This window comes from Vicugna pacos, chromosome 8, assembly GCF_048564905.1.
Source record: "Vicugna pacos chromosome 8, VicPac4, whole genome shotgun sequence".
In the NCBI taxonomy this organism is placed as follows: Eukaryota; Metazoa; Chordata; class Mammalia; order Artiodactyla; family Camelidae; genus Vicugna; species Vicugna pacos.
In genome coordinates, this window is record NC_132994.1 from 7,329,780 (window position 1) to 7,342,380 (window position 12,601).

The following is a 12,601-nucleotide window of genomic DNA, read 5'->3' on the forward strand; positions in this document are numbered from 1 at the left end:
CTTTTATCAACATTCCTCTTCTCTCTGTGTCCATCCACGATAGGTACCCTCAGCCCTTCCTCCAAGAAGAAAAGCATTCTGATGAATTGATCTACACTAAGGTGCAAGTGACTGAATGTATTGTCCTTTAATGTTTTAATGCATTTGGAAGGAGGATGCCAGTAGAGGAATGAATTAATACTGTCAGAGTCTTGGCAGAACTTCTATTTTGTTCAAGGACATAACACTGTTTCCAGGGTTGGGCTCAGAGTATGGTATGTCCAAGGAGGATGAATCTCTTTCCTTAGCAAATTTGGACTGATGTGACTCCATTAGTACTAGAATAGACTTACGTTGGTAGAAATAGCTCCATTAAAGGATCACTTCTGACCACAGTTCTTTATTAAATCTGACCACAGCACATAAATATAGTAAGGGAACAGCAATCGGCAAGGCTGTGTTGTGAAGAATTTTAAATGTATGTTGATAAACTTTATTAACAGATAGAATTGTCTTAACCAACATTAAGGCTAAATAATTAGAGAGGGCATACAGTCAGGTGACCAGTGCAAGACTAAGGAATCAGACTTCAAGGAAAGGTGTGTCCTGGCTGGTTCCGAAAAAAGATATCCAGGTATGAATGGAGCCAGAGACCCTCATAACTGGAAAAGCAGAAGCTGGAATCCCCGGAAGGGTTAAGGAACTGAACAGAAAAATGACCAATACCCGTCATCAAAACAAAAGAATCTGAGAAAGCTGGGTGTAAGTCAGATCTAGGAGGGACATGGGTAAATTAAAACAGAGCCATCATCCTCCAATCCCAGCTTTGCCTTGGGGAAAGGATTTTCCCTTAGTAATCACAGAAGAATAATCTTTAAGGAAGAATTTCAGGTAATCTGACACCTGAGTGTGGGAGGTATTTGGTGCCAAGAAGTGAATTTTATATCACCTCAGATTACACCAATAATGGCTTCCTTAAGGAGTCAGTAGAAGAAAAAAAAGAGTGAAGTATATCCTTTATTTAAGTAAATTCTCCTGCTAATGGAGCATGGTAGTTACAAATCTAAGTAATTAGAAAAGAAATGCTCATTTTATTGATTTTTTTAATTAAATAATAACAATGTACTAGAAAATATCTTTAAACATTTTTTGAATAGTTACATTCCTGGGATATGTCCTTTCCTATTGAAAAAAATGAACCAAGTTGCATGTGTGCAAACTCGTTTAACAATAGCAACAACAAAAAATCAAATCTGAAGGATAAATACATTAATATGTACAGAAAATGTTAAATAGCCTGAAAAATATATAGTTTTATAAAACCATAAGTCTACCAAGTAGAAGAAAGTGTTACAGATCAAATAAATCAACATTTAGTATGGCATTTAACAAATAAAATTCAAATGGATATTCTATAGCCACTGTCAGAAGTACTTGAAAGCCAAAATAAAACTTAAAAACTTATTATCATAAGATATAGTGTGTGAGTAAAAAGCTATAAAGAGATAAAGGGAAATCTACTTTTATTAATTCATTAAATGTGTTCTAAAATGACTAAAGATAGAGAAAACAGTTTATTAGAAAAAGAATTTATACATTATATAAATATAATTATATTTAAATGGTATGCATATCAATGTTATAGCAGTATAGGCATTTTAAGTTAGATACGCCTAAAGATATATATGACATAAATTATTAATTGGAGTAAAAGTATAAAATATTTTATTCGAATATGAGAATCAAATAAAATTTTCAAAGTCTTTGATCGAAATATTAATATCAAGTTAGAGGCATAAATATTGAAATAAAAGAATAGAATGATTAAGCTATTTGATTTTATTTGTTTTTATTGAAATATAATTGGCCTACAATGTTATGTTAGTGTCAGGTCTACTATAGAGATTTGTCATTTGCACACATTGTGAAACCATCACCAACATTGGTCTAGGAACCATCAGTCCCCATAAAAAAGTTATTACAATATTATTGACCATTTCCCTTATGCTGTATATATTTTCATGACCTTTTTCTCTTTTTATTGAAATATAGTTTATTTAAAATATTGTATTCATTTCAGATGTACTGAAAAGTGATTCAGTTACACACACATGTATTATTTCTCAGATTCCTTTTTTTATAGGTTATTACAAGATATTGCATATAGTTCCCTGTGACATACAGCAGGTTTTTGTTGTTTATTTTATATGTATAGTGTGTATCTGTTAATCACAAACTCCTGATTTATCCTTCCCTACCCTTTCCCCTTTGATAACCATAGTTTATTTTCTATGTCTGTGAATCTATTCTTGCTTTGTAAATAAGTTCATTTGTATCACTTTTTTAGATTCTACATATAAGTGATATATAATATCTGTCTTTCTCTGTCTGACTTACTTCATTTAGTATGATAATCTCTAAGTCCATTCATGTTGCTGCAAATGGCAGTATCTCATTCTTTTTTATGCCTGAGTAGTATTCCATTGTGTGTATATCTAGATATAGACAGATAGATAGATAAGATAGATAGATAGATAGATAGATAGATAGATAGATAGATAGATATCACATCTTCTTTGTCCATTCACCTGTCAATGGACATTCAGTTTGCTTTCATGTCTTACCTATTGTAAACAGTGCTGTTATGAACATTGGGGTGCATGTATCTTTTTAAATTAGAGTTTTTGTGTGTTCTGAATCTATGCCCAGGAATGGGATTGCTGGATCTCATAGTAAGTCTAATTTTTAGTTTTCTAAGAAACCTCCATACTGCCCTCTATAGTGGCTGCACCAATTTACATTCTCACCAACAGTGTAGGAGCGTTCCCTTTTCTCTACACCCTTTCCAGCATTTATTATTTGTAGACTTTTTGATGATGGCCATTGTAACCAGTGTGAAGCAATACCTCACTGTAGTTTTGATCTGCATTTCTCTAATAATTAGTGATGTGGAGCATCTTTTCATATGCCTGTTGGCCATCTGTAAGTTTTCTTTGAAGAAATGTCTGTTTAGGTCTTCTGCACATTTTTTGATTGGGCTGTTTTTAGTTTTCTTTGATTAAGCTGTTTTTTTGTTTAATTAAAGTATGGTTGATTTACAATGCTGTATTAATTGCTGGTGTACAGCATAGTGGTTTATTTTGAGCTGTTTGTATATTTTGGAAATGAATCCTTTGTTAGCTACAATGTTTTCAAATATTTTCCCCCATTTCATAAGTTATGTTTTAGTTTTGCTGAAGGTTTCCTTTGCTGGGCAAAAGCTTTTAAATTTAATAAGGTCTCTCTTTTTTTAACTTTTGCTTTTCTTTTTATTACTCTAGGAGATAGATCCAAAAAAAATTGTTGTGATTTATGTCAAAGAGTGTCTGCCTATGTTTTCCTCTAGTAGTTTTATAGTATCCAGTATTATTAATTCATTTTGAATTTATTTTTGTATGCAGTGTTAGAGAATGTTCTAATCTCATTCTTTTACATGTAGCTGTCCAGTTTTCCCAGCACCTCTTACTGAAGAGACTGTTTTTTCTCCACTGTATACTCTTTCTCCTTTGTCAGTGATTAATTGACCATAAGTGCATGGGTTTATTTTGGGGCCCTTGATTCTATTCCATTGATCTATGTGTCTTTTTTGTACCAGTATCATACTGCTTTGATTACTAGAACTTTGTAATGTAGTCTGAAGTCAGGGAGCATGATACCTCCAGCTCTGTTCTTTTTACTCAAGATTGTTTTGGCTATTTGGGGTCCTTTGTGTTTCTATACAAATTTAAAATTTTTGTTGTTTTAGTTCTGAGAAAAATGCCATTGGTATTTTCTTACAGATGGCATTGAATGTATAGATTGCCTTGGGTACCATGGTCATTTTAACAATATTGATTCTTCCAGTCCAAAAACGTGGTATATCTTTCCATCTGTTTGTGTTATCTTCAATTTCTTCTGTCAGTGTCTTACAGTTTTCAGAGTACAGGTCTTTTGCCTCCTTAGGTAGATTTATTCCTAGGTAATTTATTCTTTATTATGCAATGATAAATGCGATTGTTTCCTTAGTTTCATTTTCTGACATTCTGTTTTCAGTGTATAGAAATGCAACAGATTTCTGTATGTTAATTTTGTATCCTGCAACTTTACCAAATTCATTTATGACCTCTAGCAGTTTTCTGGTAGTGTCTTTATGGTTTCTTATATATTGTACCATGTAATCTGAAAACTGACAGTTTTACTTTTTCCTTTAAAATTTGGATTTATTGATTTCTTTTTCTTCACTGATTGCTGTGGCAAGAACTTCCAAAACTGTGTTGAATAAAAGTGGTAAGAGTGGGCATCCTTGTTTTGGTCCTGATCTTGGAATGCTTTCAGTTTTTCAATATTGAATATGATGCTGGTTGTATTCTTGTCATATATGGTCTTTATTATGTTGAGGATTGTTCCCTCTATACAGTTTGTTGAGGATTTTTATCACAGTCAATGGTGAATTTTATCTAAAGCTTTTACAGCATCTATTGAGATGATTATATGATTTTTATGCTTTTTAAAAAAAATTTTAGTGTGATGTATCACATTGATTGAGTTGCAGATATTGAACCAGCCTTGCATTCCTGGGGTAAATCTCACATGATTGCAGTGTAGGATCATTTTAATGTATTATTGAATTTGGTTTGCTAATATTTTGTTGAAGATATTTGCATCTATATTTATCAGTGATATTAGCCTGCAATTTTTTTTCTTGTTTTTGTCTGGTTTTGGTATCAGAGTGATATTGGTCTCATAGAATGTGTTTGGAAGAGTTATTTCCTCTTCAACTTTTTGTCATAGTTTGAGAAGGATAGGCATTAACTCTGAATGTTTGATAGAATTCACCTGTGAAGCCATCTGTTCCTGAATTTCTTTGCTAGGAGTTTTTGGGGGTTTTTTGTTTTTTTTTTTTTTACTTTTTTAAATTACTGATTCAATTTCATTACTGGTAATCAGTCTGTTGATATTTTCTATTTCTTCCTGATTCAGTCTTGTGAGATTGTATACTTTCAAGAGTTTATCCATTTCTTCTAGGTTGTCCATTTTATAGTCACATAATTGTTTGCAGTAATCTTTCATGTATTTCTGTGGTGTTAGTTGTAACATCTCCTGTCTCATTTCTGATTTTATTTAAGTTCCTTTTATTATCAATAAGTCTGCCTAAAGAGTTATCTATTTTATTTACATTTCAAAGAACCAGCTCTTAGTTTCATTTCTCATACCCCTAGTAAGATGTCTGGTCTGGGGAACCCAGTGTGCAATGTATAACTCTTGCTCTTTGGAGAGAACTTCTGCAATTGTCATGTTCCTCCTGTGTGTGGGTTATCAGCTGCAGGGATGGGTCTTGGCTATACTGCATCTCAGCCCTTCTGACCCCTCTCTTTGGGTTCCTTCTTTATGTCTTTAATTGTGAAAAATCTTTTCTACTAATCTTCAATTTGGTACCATAGTTAGTTTCTCTGTAAGGATTTGTAATTTTGTTGTGCCTGGGGGAGGAGGTGAGTTCAAGTTCTTCCTACTCTGCCATCTTGGCCTCACCATTGACAAAACTATTTTAAAAGCAGGTATGACAAATGCATGACTGTCGAAAAATTGCTTTTTAGATTTCTTTCTCCTTTTCCAACTAACCCTGTGGGTAAATGGGTTATTAAAAAATAAGACTCATAATTATAGTGAGATATCAAACTTCATTGGCATCATATGTTTTTTTAAAAGAATGTCATTCATGGAATGGTATAGAATTTCAGAGAGGCTGAAGAAGAAATTAGTTAGAAGGACTGGAGAATAGGTAAATTGAATCACATTAGGATTAAGGATTAAGTGTTCATTTAAAGTATCTGTGAACAAGAAAACAGTGGGCATGGGGGAATTGGCAACTCACATAGTGGGGTAAGTCATGGCATTATAGCAGCAGATTACACGGGAAGAGGCTAAACATTGCATTGATTATCATACTCTAGTGTAATTTTTACTTATTTATTTATCTGTCCACTCTGTCTGATTGATTTTGAGCTCTTGAAGAGCAGGAATGATTGTAGCATCTTTAAGAGCACCAAATATAATATACATGTTTTGATTTTGTTTATCATTGTTGAGGATTTTTTTTTTGAGTTCTTATCATATCAATGATAGTTCTTTTAAGTTCCTAGTCTGGTAGTTGCAGAATTTCTGCCATATATGAGTCTGATTTTGGTAGTTTCTCTATCTTTTCAAACTGTGTTATATTTTAGTATGCCTTGTAATTTTATATTTATAGTCACACATGATGTGCCAAATAAAAGTAACTGAGATAAATAGATATTTACAACAAGACTTTATTTTTACCTAAGAGTCAGACCATGTTTACTGTTCCTTCCAGCTATAGGTGCCAGAGGCTAAAATTTCTTCTCATTTCCTCATTTGGCTTCCCCGATAATCATTGAGTTTCCTCAGAGACTTCTTCTTAAATAGATCTGATATGTGCAGTTCTTTCAGTAGTAGCCCCCTGTTATTATAAAGGGGTCCTACTGCTGTAGGTAGAGTGGGAGAGTAGGGGGGGTTTTCGGTCTTATGATTCAGTCTCAGTCCTTTAATGAACTTGTGCCTCATCTCTGGGTTGTGACCTTCATGTGTGCTTATCAGCCTCCCCCTTTCTTAGACATGACAGGAAAGCTTCAGGAGGCTAGAGCTGGGTATATCTTTTCTCCCACATTGATTACTCTTGCAAATTGATTTCCCTTGAGGTCAGGCCTTAAGAAGAACAGAATGCTCTGGGAATACTTCAAAATAACTATTCTTCTCCCTCCTGCTAGAACTCCTGGAGGTAAAACTTAAAAGTATGGGGGGATTCCCTAAAATCCTTCGCCAACCTCCAATGGAGTTTTTAAACACTAAGGTTCTTGTCCACACTGGACCTCCAGCATTTTGTCAATTACAGTTTGTTTCTCCACCCTGAGACTGGCTCTCACAATGGTTTCTGCTCCTGAGTTTCTGCTCTGGTGAGCTATTAGTCTCTGTTACTGTTCTAATGTCACCAGTTTTGGGGGAGAAGTTTGCCCTGTGACCTCAGTTCTCTGACAGAACTAAGAGGAGCTGTTGATTTCAGTTTGTTCAGCTTTTTATGTTTATGAAATAGGAGCCATACCTCTAAGCTCCTTACAAGCTGGACCAGAAACCAGCAGTCTTGTAATTGTCTTAAGAATGAAAGGACCTATGAATATATTTAATAAGGAAAATAGGTGAATTTCCCTTCATTCATGAAATTCAATACGTCTTTAAAAAATTGATTTCCTTATTCTAATTAGGATTCTCAGATATCTCACCTCAAAGGATTGTTCTGTTTTTCCAGTTTCTTGAGGGCCTCGTGGAATTGCTTAAATGATGCCAATTTAGCTAGCAATCAGATTCTCCACTAGCATGTAGAAAATAGAAAGCAGTACATTACTTTGTGCACAGAAGTGTAACAGCTGATATAATATCACATATATCTGTTAAAATATATCACATTATTGGGGATATGCAAGCATTGAATTTCTGATTATAACTTGAAACAGCAAAACAATGCAAATCATTCAAATCATTAAGCCTTTTACTGAAGTAATTTGTTGCTACACATTTTCTCCCCACATTAAGTCTATTTTTGTTTAACTTCAGCTTCCCTCCAACATCATTCTTCAAATAGATTTCAGAATGATGTTACATTCTTTCTATATTCCTTCTACTTAAGCTGTTTTTAAAACTCTCACTTATTACATTGTCATATAAGAAAGTTAATTCAGCTGCCTATTTATGAGATTAGAGAAAATTGATACTGCTACGTTTAGTACTAATATTACTACAATTGTTCTTTATTTGAGAGTGAAGGGTAACTTGAGAAGTGAACATCCCTGCTATTTTTCCTATTTCTGAATATTAATTTTAGTAGATAACATTAAAGACCTGAACTCTCTGATTTCCTTAATGTTTAGAGCTGTGACAGTCTCTGACAAGTTGATAATTAGTGTGCATTATTCTTCTTAGCAGATTTTAAAGTGAATTTTAAAATGATTTTAAAGTGAATCAAAATAGCAAAATACTTGCATTATTCTGAAATTCAAGTGCTCTGTAAAAGACTTTAAGTGACAACATAATTTACTGAATGTCCTAGACTTGCTTGCTAAAACTTTCAAGACAAATGATCTCCTTTTTTCAGTTTGATCAGCACTGTTCTTTTCTTCCTCAGTAAATGAGTTTCTACCAAATGAAACAAATCCATACATTAAGAGATGACTGTCATTGGGTCATACTTATTGCATTTTGCAAATGATAGCGGTCAGTAAGTGTTAATTGCATTCTTTCAATTAAAACAGAGTTTTATATAGTATAGAAGCTGTATTTTATTAAACAAAGTGGAAAAAAAGGAAAAAACACTTTCTGAGTGAGAAAAAATGCTCTACATTCTACAGCAATACAGTCTATATGCAATATCTCATTGTTAAATGTCATCTTCAAAACAGACCTAAAACATGGCACATGATAGCAAGACAGACTGTTTGATTTTAGGTTTCTTTTTGGTTCTGGTGTCTATTTTCTCATGATATAAAGTGATCATTGCTGTTAATAAACATTTACAAGTATTTGCTGTGTTCAAGATGCCAGGACTCATTCTATTAAATAATCAAGTTTATTGTCTCTATGTAGGATGTACATAGGCAAAGTCACAATTCTTAGATAGACTCATCATAATTTATTTTTTAAAGAAAGATGTTTTATTCTTTTGACATATGTTCATATGTGAGCTCAAGTTATTGATATTTTAGATCAATCAACCACATCCTTTGGACACTAACCATAGCGACATACTTGTAAATCATTTGAAGAAAAACATAAACACGCACTGTTTTTATTTTCAAATTAGGGAAGGAAGGACAGGTCCAGATGCAAACACTTGAATGCACAGAAAAACAGCAGCAATGCTCCTTTTAAGGCAAAATGTGATGCCCTGCTTTAACATATTCAGAGCATATTCTGTGGGCAGAGCACTATCCTAGATCCTCAGTATAATGTAAAAATGAACTAGTTTCAATTTCTCACCCAAAGAGAGCTTTCAGCTGAGTGGAGCAGACAAATGTGTATGGGATAACAGGGAAGTCTGCAATGGGTTCATGCAGGAAGCTGTGTGCTGAGGGAAATGGAGACATTAACTAGGACACTGTTTGTGGTTCTAATATTAAAAGTAATAAGGCTTTTGGCAAATTCTGAGTAAAGTGCTCATTAGAAGAGCTTTCTCAAGGGACAAAGACTATGGCTTCCTCCCAAGGGTTACAAAGGTGTCTCTGAAAATGCCAAGATTTCCTCTGCCTACCCATCTTGGAAGCCTACCATAGGAATTACTCAGTACCGCTGATGAGAACGCTAAGTATGCACCAGTTTACAACAAAGGTTCACCTGCTTCTCAGGACCAGCTTCACCACAAGCAGCGCATCCTGTTAGAATATGTTCTAACCATCCTAAGCAACACAGTAACTTAATCTTGTGTAACCCAAGGGATGTGATGATATTGGAGAAGAAGGAAAGGTACAAATTTGAACAAAAACTTTAAAAATTGATAGTTCTCTGTTTTAAATAAATATGATTCATCCCTTAGAGTTATTTAGAGATCACAGGTAATCATTGCCCACCTCTCATCTTTATGCATCTGTTTCTTGTTTAAATGTGACTGGTGAAGTAATGTTCATATTTGGTAGAAATTTAAAATATTCTTGGTGTTGTATACTACCTCAAAGGAGAATAGGATTAACATTTAGACCTCAGTTAGATGGAAAATTCTCTGAGCCTTAGTTTCCAAATTGATAGCATGAGCATATAGATGAGCTGACTGCTAAGTCATACCATAAATAATGACATGTATCCACCATTATAGTATCATACAGAGTATTTCCACTGCCCTAAAAATCCTCTGTGATCCACATCTTTATCCCTTCTTCCCTCCCCTCTAACTCCTGGCGATCACTGATCTTTTTACTATCTCTTTAGTTTTGCTTTTTCCAGAATGTCATATAGTCAGAATGATACAGCCTATGACTTTTCAGATTGCCTTTTTTCATTTAGTAATATACATTTAAGTTTCTTCTATGTCTTTAATGGCTTGATAATCCATTTCTTTTTAATGCTGAATAATATTCCATTACCTGGATGTACCACAGTTTATCCATTCACCTGCTGAAGGACATCTTGATTGCTTCCAAGTTTTAGCAAGTATGAATAAAGCTGTTATAAACATCCATGTGCAGGTTTGAGTGCATTCATAAGTTTTCAATTCATTGTGTAAAGACCAGGAAATGGGCAATTGCTGGATGGTATGGCAAAATATATTGGTATGTAAGAAACTGTCAAATTGTCTTGACTGTTCGTAAGCAATTAGGTAGCATTTTATAATTTGTTTTTATAGCACTTGCTGGAACTGTAATCCATCAAATCCATTATTTGCATGGCTATATATTTACTACGTGACCAAGCTCGCCCCTACCCTCTTCTCTCCCCACCTCCTCTCCTCTTCACTCTCCTCTGCTTCTCTCCCTTGCAGTGAGTTCCCTGTGAACACCCAGCTTACTACTGTTCTCCAGGTTGATACCAGTTAATAGATTCCACGTAAATCTTTATTTATCAAATGAACGAGAACATTGATGGGACTATAAATACTTGAGGTTTAATTAATCATATAATAAATTTGCAGTAACAGAGGCTATTGGATGCAAGGCCATATACCATTAAAGATATAATGAATTCCTTTCTACAATAATAGTTAAGGTGATTTAAAATATCACCTGAGCCATCAAAATTAGTTATTATTTGTGAAGCATTAATTATTTGCTAAACTAAGTGCTTTAGATGCATTACCTCTAAGTTTTAAAACAAACTTGTGACGTAAGAATCACTATTATTTTTATTGTGCAAACAAAGAAACAGACTTAGAGTGGTTGAAACACTTATCAATACCTGGGAGATGTTAGAATTACGTTTGTCCAGAAAATCGAAATCCTATACTCATAAACACTAGGTCAGAAACATTTTATTCCGCACTCAAGTATAGTTCCAGACTTTCTCACTCTGAGCTCTGCTCAAATTTCTCTTGTCAAAAACTGTCTACATTAAAAAGGACTTAACTCAGATAATTCCTACAAAAATTCTCTTATATTTCTACACCAACATTTCTTATTTCACCTGAGTCTTATGTTATAACAAATGAAACTGTGCATTTTACATCCGCTGGTTGATTTTATAAATAATTAAACGCAGGCTCGGCAGCAGGAGGAAACATGGTAACACACATCTGCTGCATTTCTTTGATGATAAAAACCAATCTCTGTTTCCCTGCTTTTCCTGGTATTGGCACTAAGAAACAGCAGGATTTTAGTGCTTCCCTTGCAGCCTAGGAGTCTTTTTTATTTTTTAATTCATACTCAATGCACCTGGCTTAGTATTTTTCCCCTTAATTAAAAACAAATGAAAATAAGAAAAGAGTCGGTCTACAGGGAAGAATGAGACCTGTTGCCTGGCCCTCACCACGTGGCTCAGGGGCTCCGAGGTCCAACACGGCATATTTTGTTTGCTGCATTTGGTTTAGCTGAGGGGTTAGATGGTGTCCATGCATCGTAGCACTTGATTTGTTGGTCTCCCTTTGTGTAACTGTTTTTCAGTGATTTGCACTTGCATTAAAGGGAGAGATTGTAAATATATTCTCAGGATTTGAAGATCAGCTTCAAAGGATTCTAACTGGATGCATAACCCACTTCTATCTGAAGAGAGAAAGATGACGTGCATTGGTGTAGGGTCACAGGATGATACAGAACACAGATAGGGTTGGTCATGCTCCAAAGCCATCCTATTTACCGTTTTAAAACGAAGACCTCACCTTTATATTTTAACAGTAGAGAAAAGTGTAAAATCATCTGTGTTTTGATGAGTCACTGATGTGTGTCATGAGCACAACTGTGGTCACTTTGGATGGTATAGAAGAGTATCCCAATGAGAGAGAGAGAGACAAATAAATGGCATTTACTAACTGATGTGTTTTTATAGGGGTCTATATACACGATGCTATAGATGTCAAAAGAAAGAGAGTCCAACTTGATTTGATTAAATTGGCTCCAGAGAAGATCCAATAAGACAGCAAGCCTGAATGATGAGGGTAGCGAGTATGACCGGGTGCAGATAGAAGCTGCCCCAGTAAAAACAGCCGTAGGAGGCTGCAAGTTATTTACAAGCAACGCACAGAGGAGGGGCGAGTGTATTATTTAAAACAGAAACTTATTACACATATTTTAGCACTTATTTAAGACTTGATTAACAGAAGCCCTTGAGGTGCGGTTTAAGGAATTCAAACAAGTGAAGAGATAAAACATGAATAGAAACAACTAATACACAGACTAGAAGGAGGTAAGTGGCATGAGGTATAAACAAATGAGGACTCTAGGGATTCAGAGAATGAAGACATTATTTTCCCACTGCAGGATTAGGAAATGAATCATGAAATAAGTGCCTTTTCTCAGGAGCAAGAGTTGAACACTGTGTGACTGAGGAAAGACACCCTAAATGGTACAGACATAAGGTGGTGAGAAACAAAGCTTTAACTTTCTACTTGTCACTTCTCAAA

General features: G+C 34.5%; 1 protein-coding gene across 1 annotated transcript in view; it reads left to right on the plus strand.

Annotated features, from left to right (window-relative positions):
• Nucleotides 1-12,601, plus strand: part of EYS (eyes shut homolog) — a 1,174,088-nt gene that overhangs the window by 610,843 nt on the left and 550,644 nt on the right. The gene's annotated exons all lie outside the window — the stretch shown is intronic.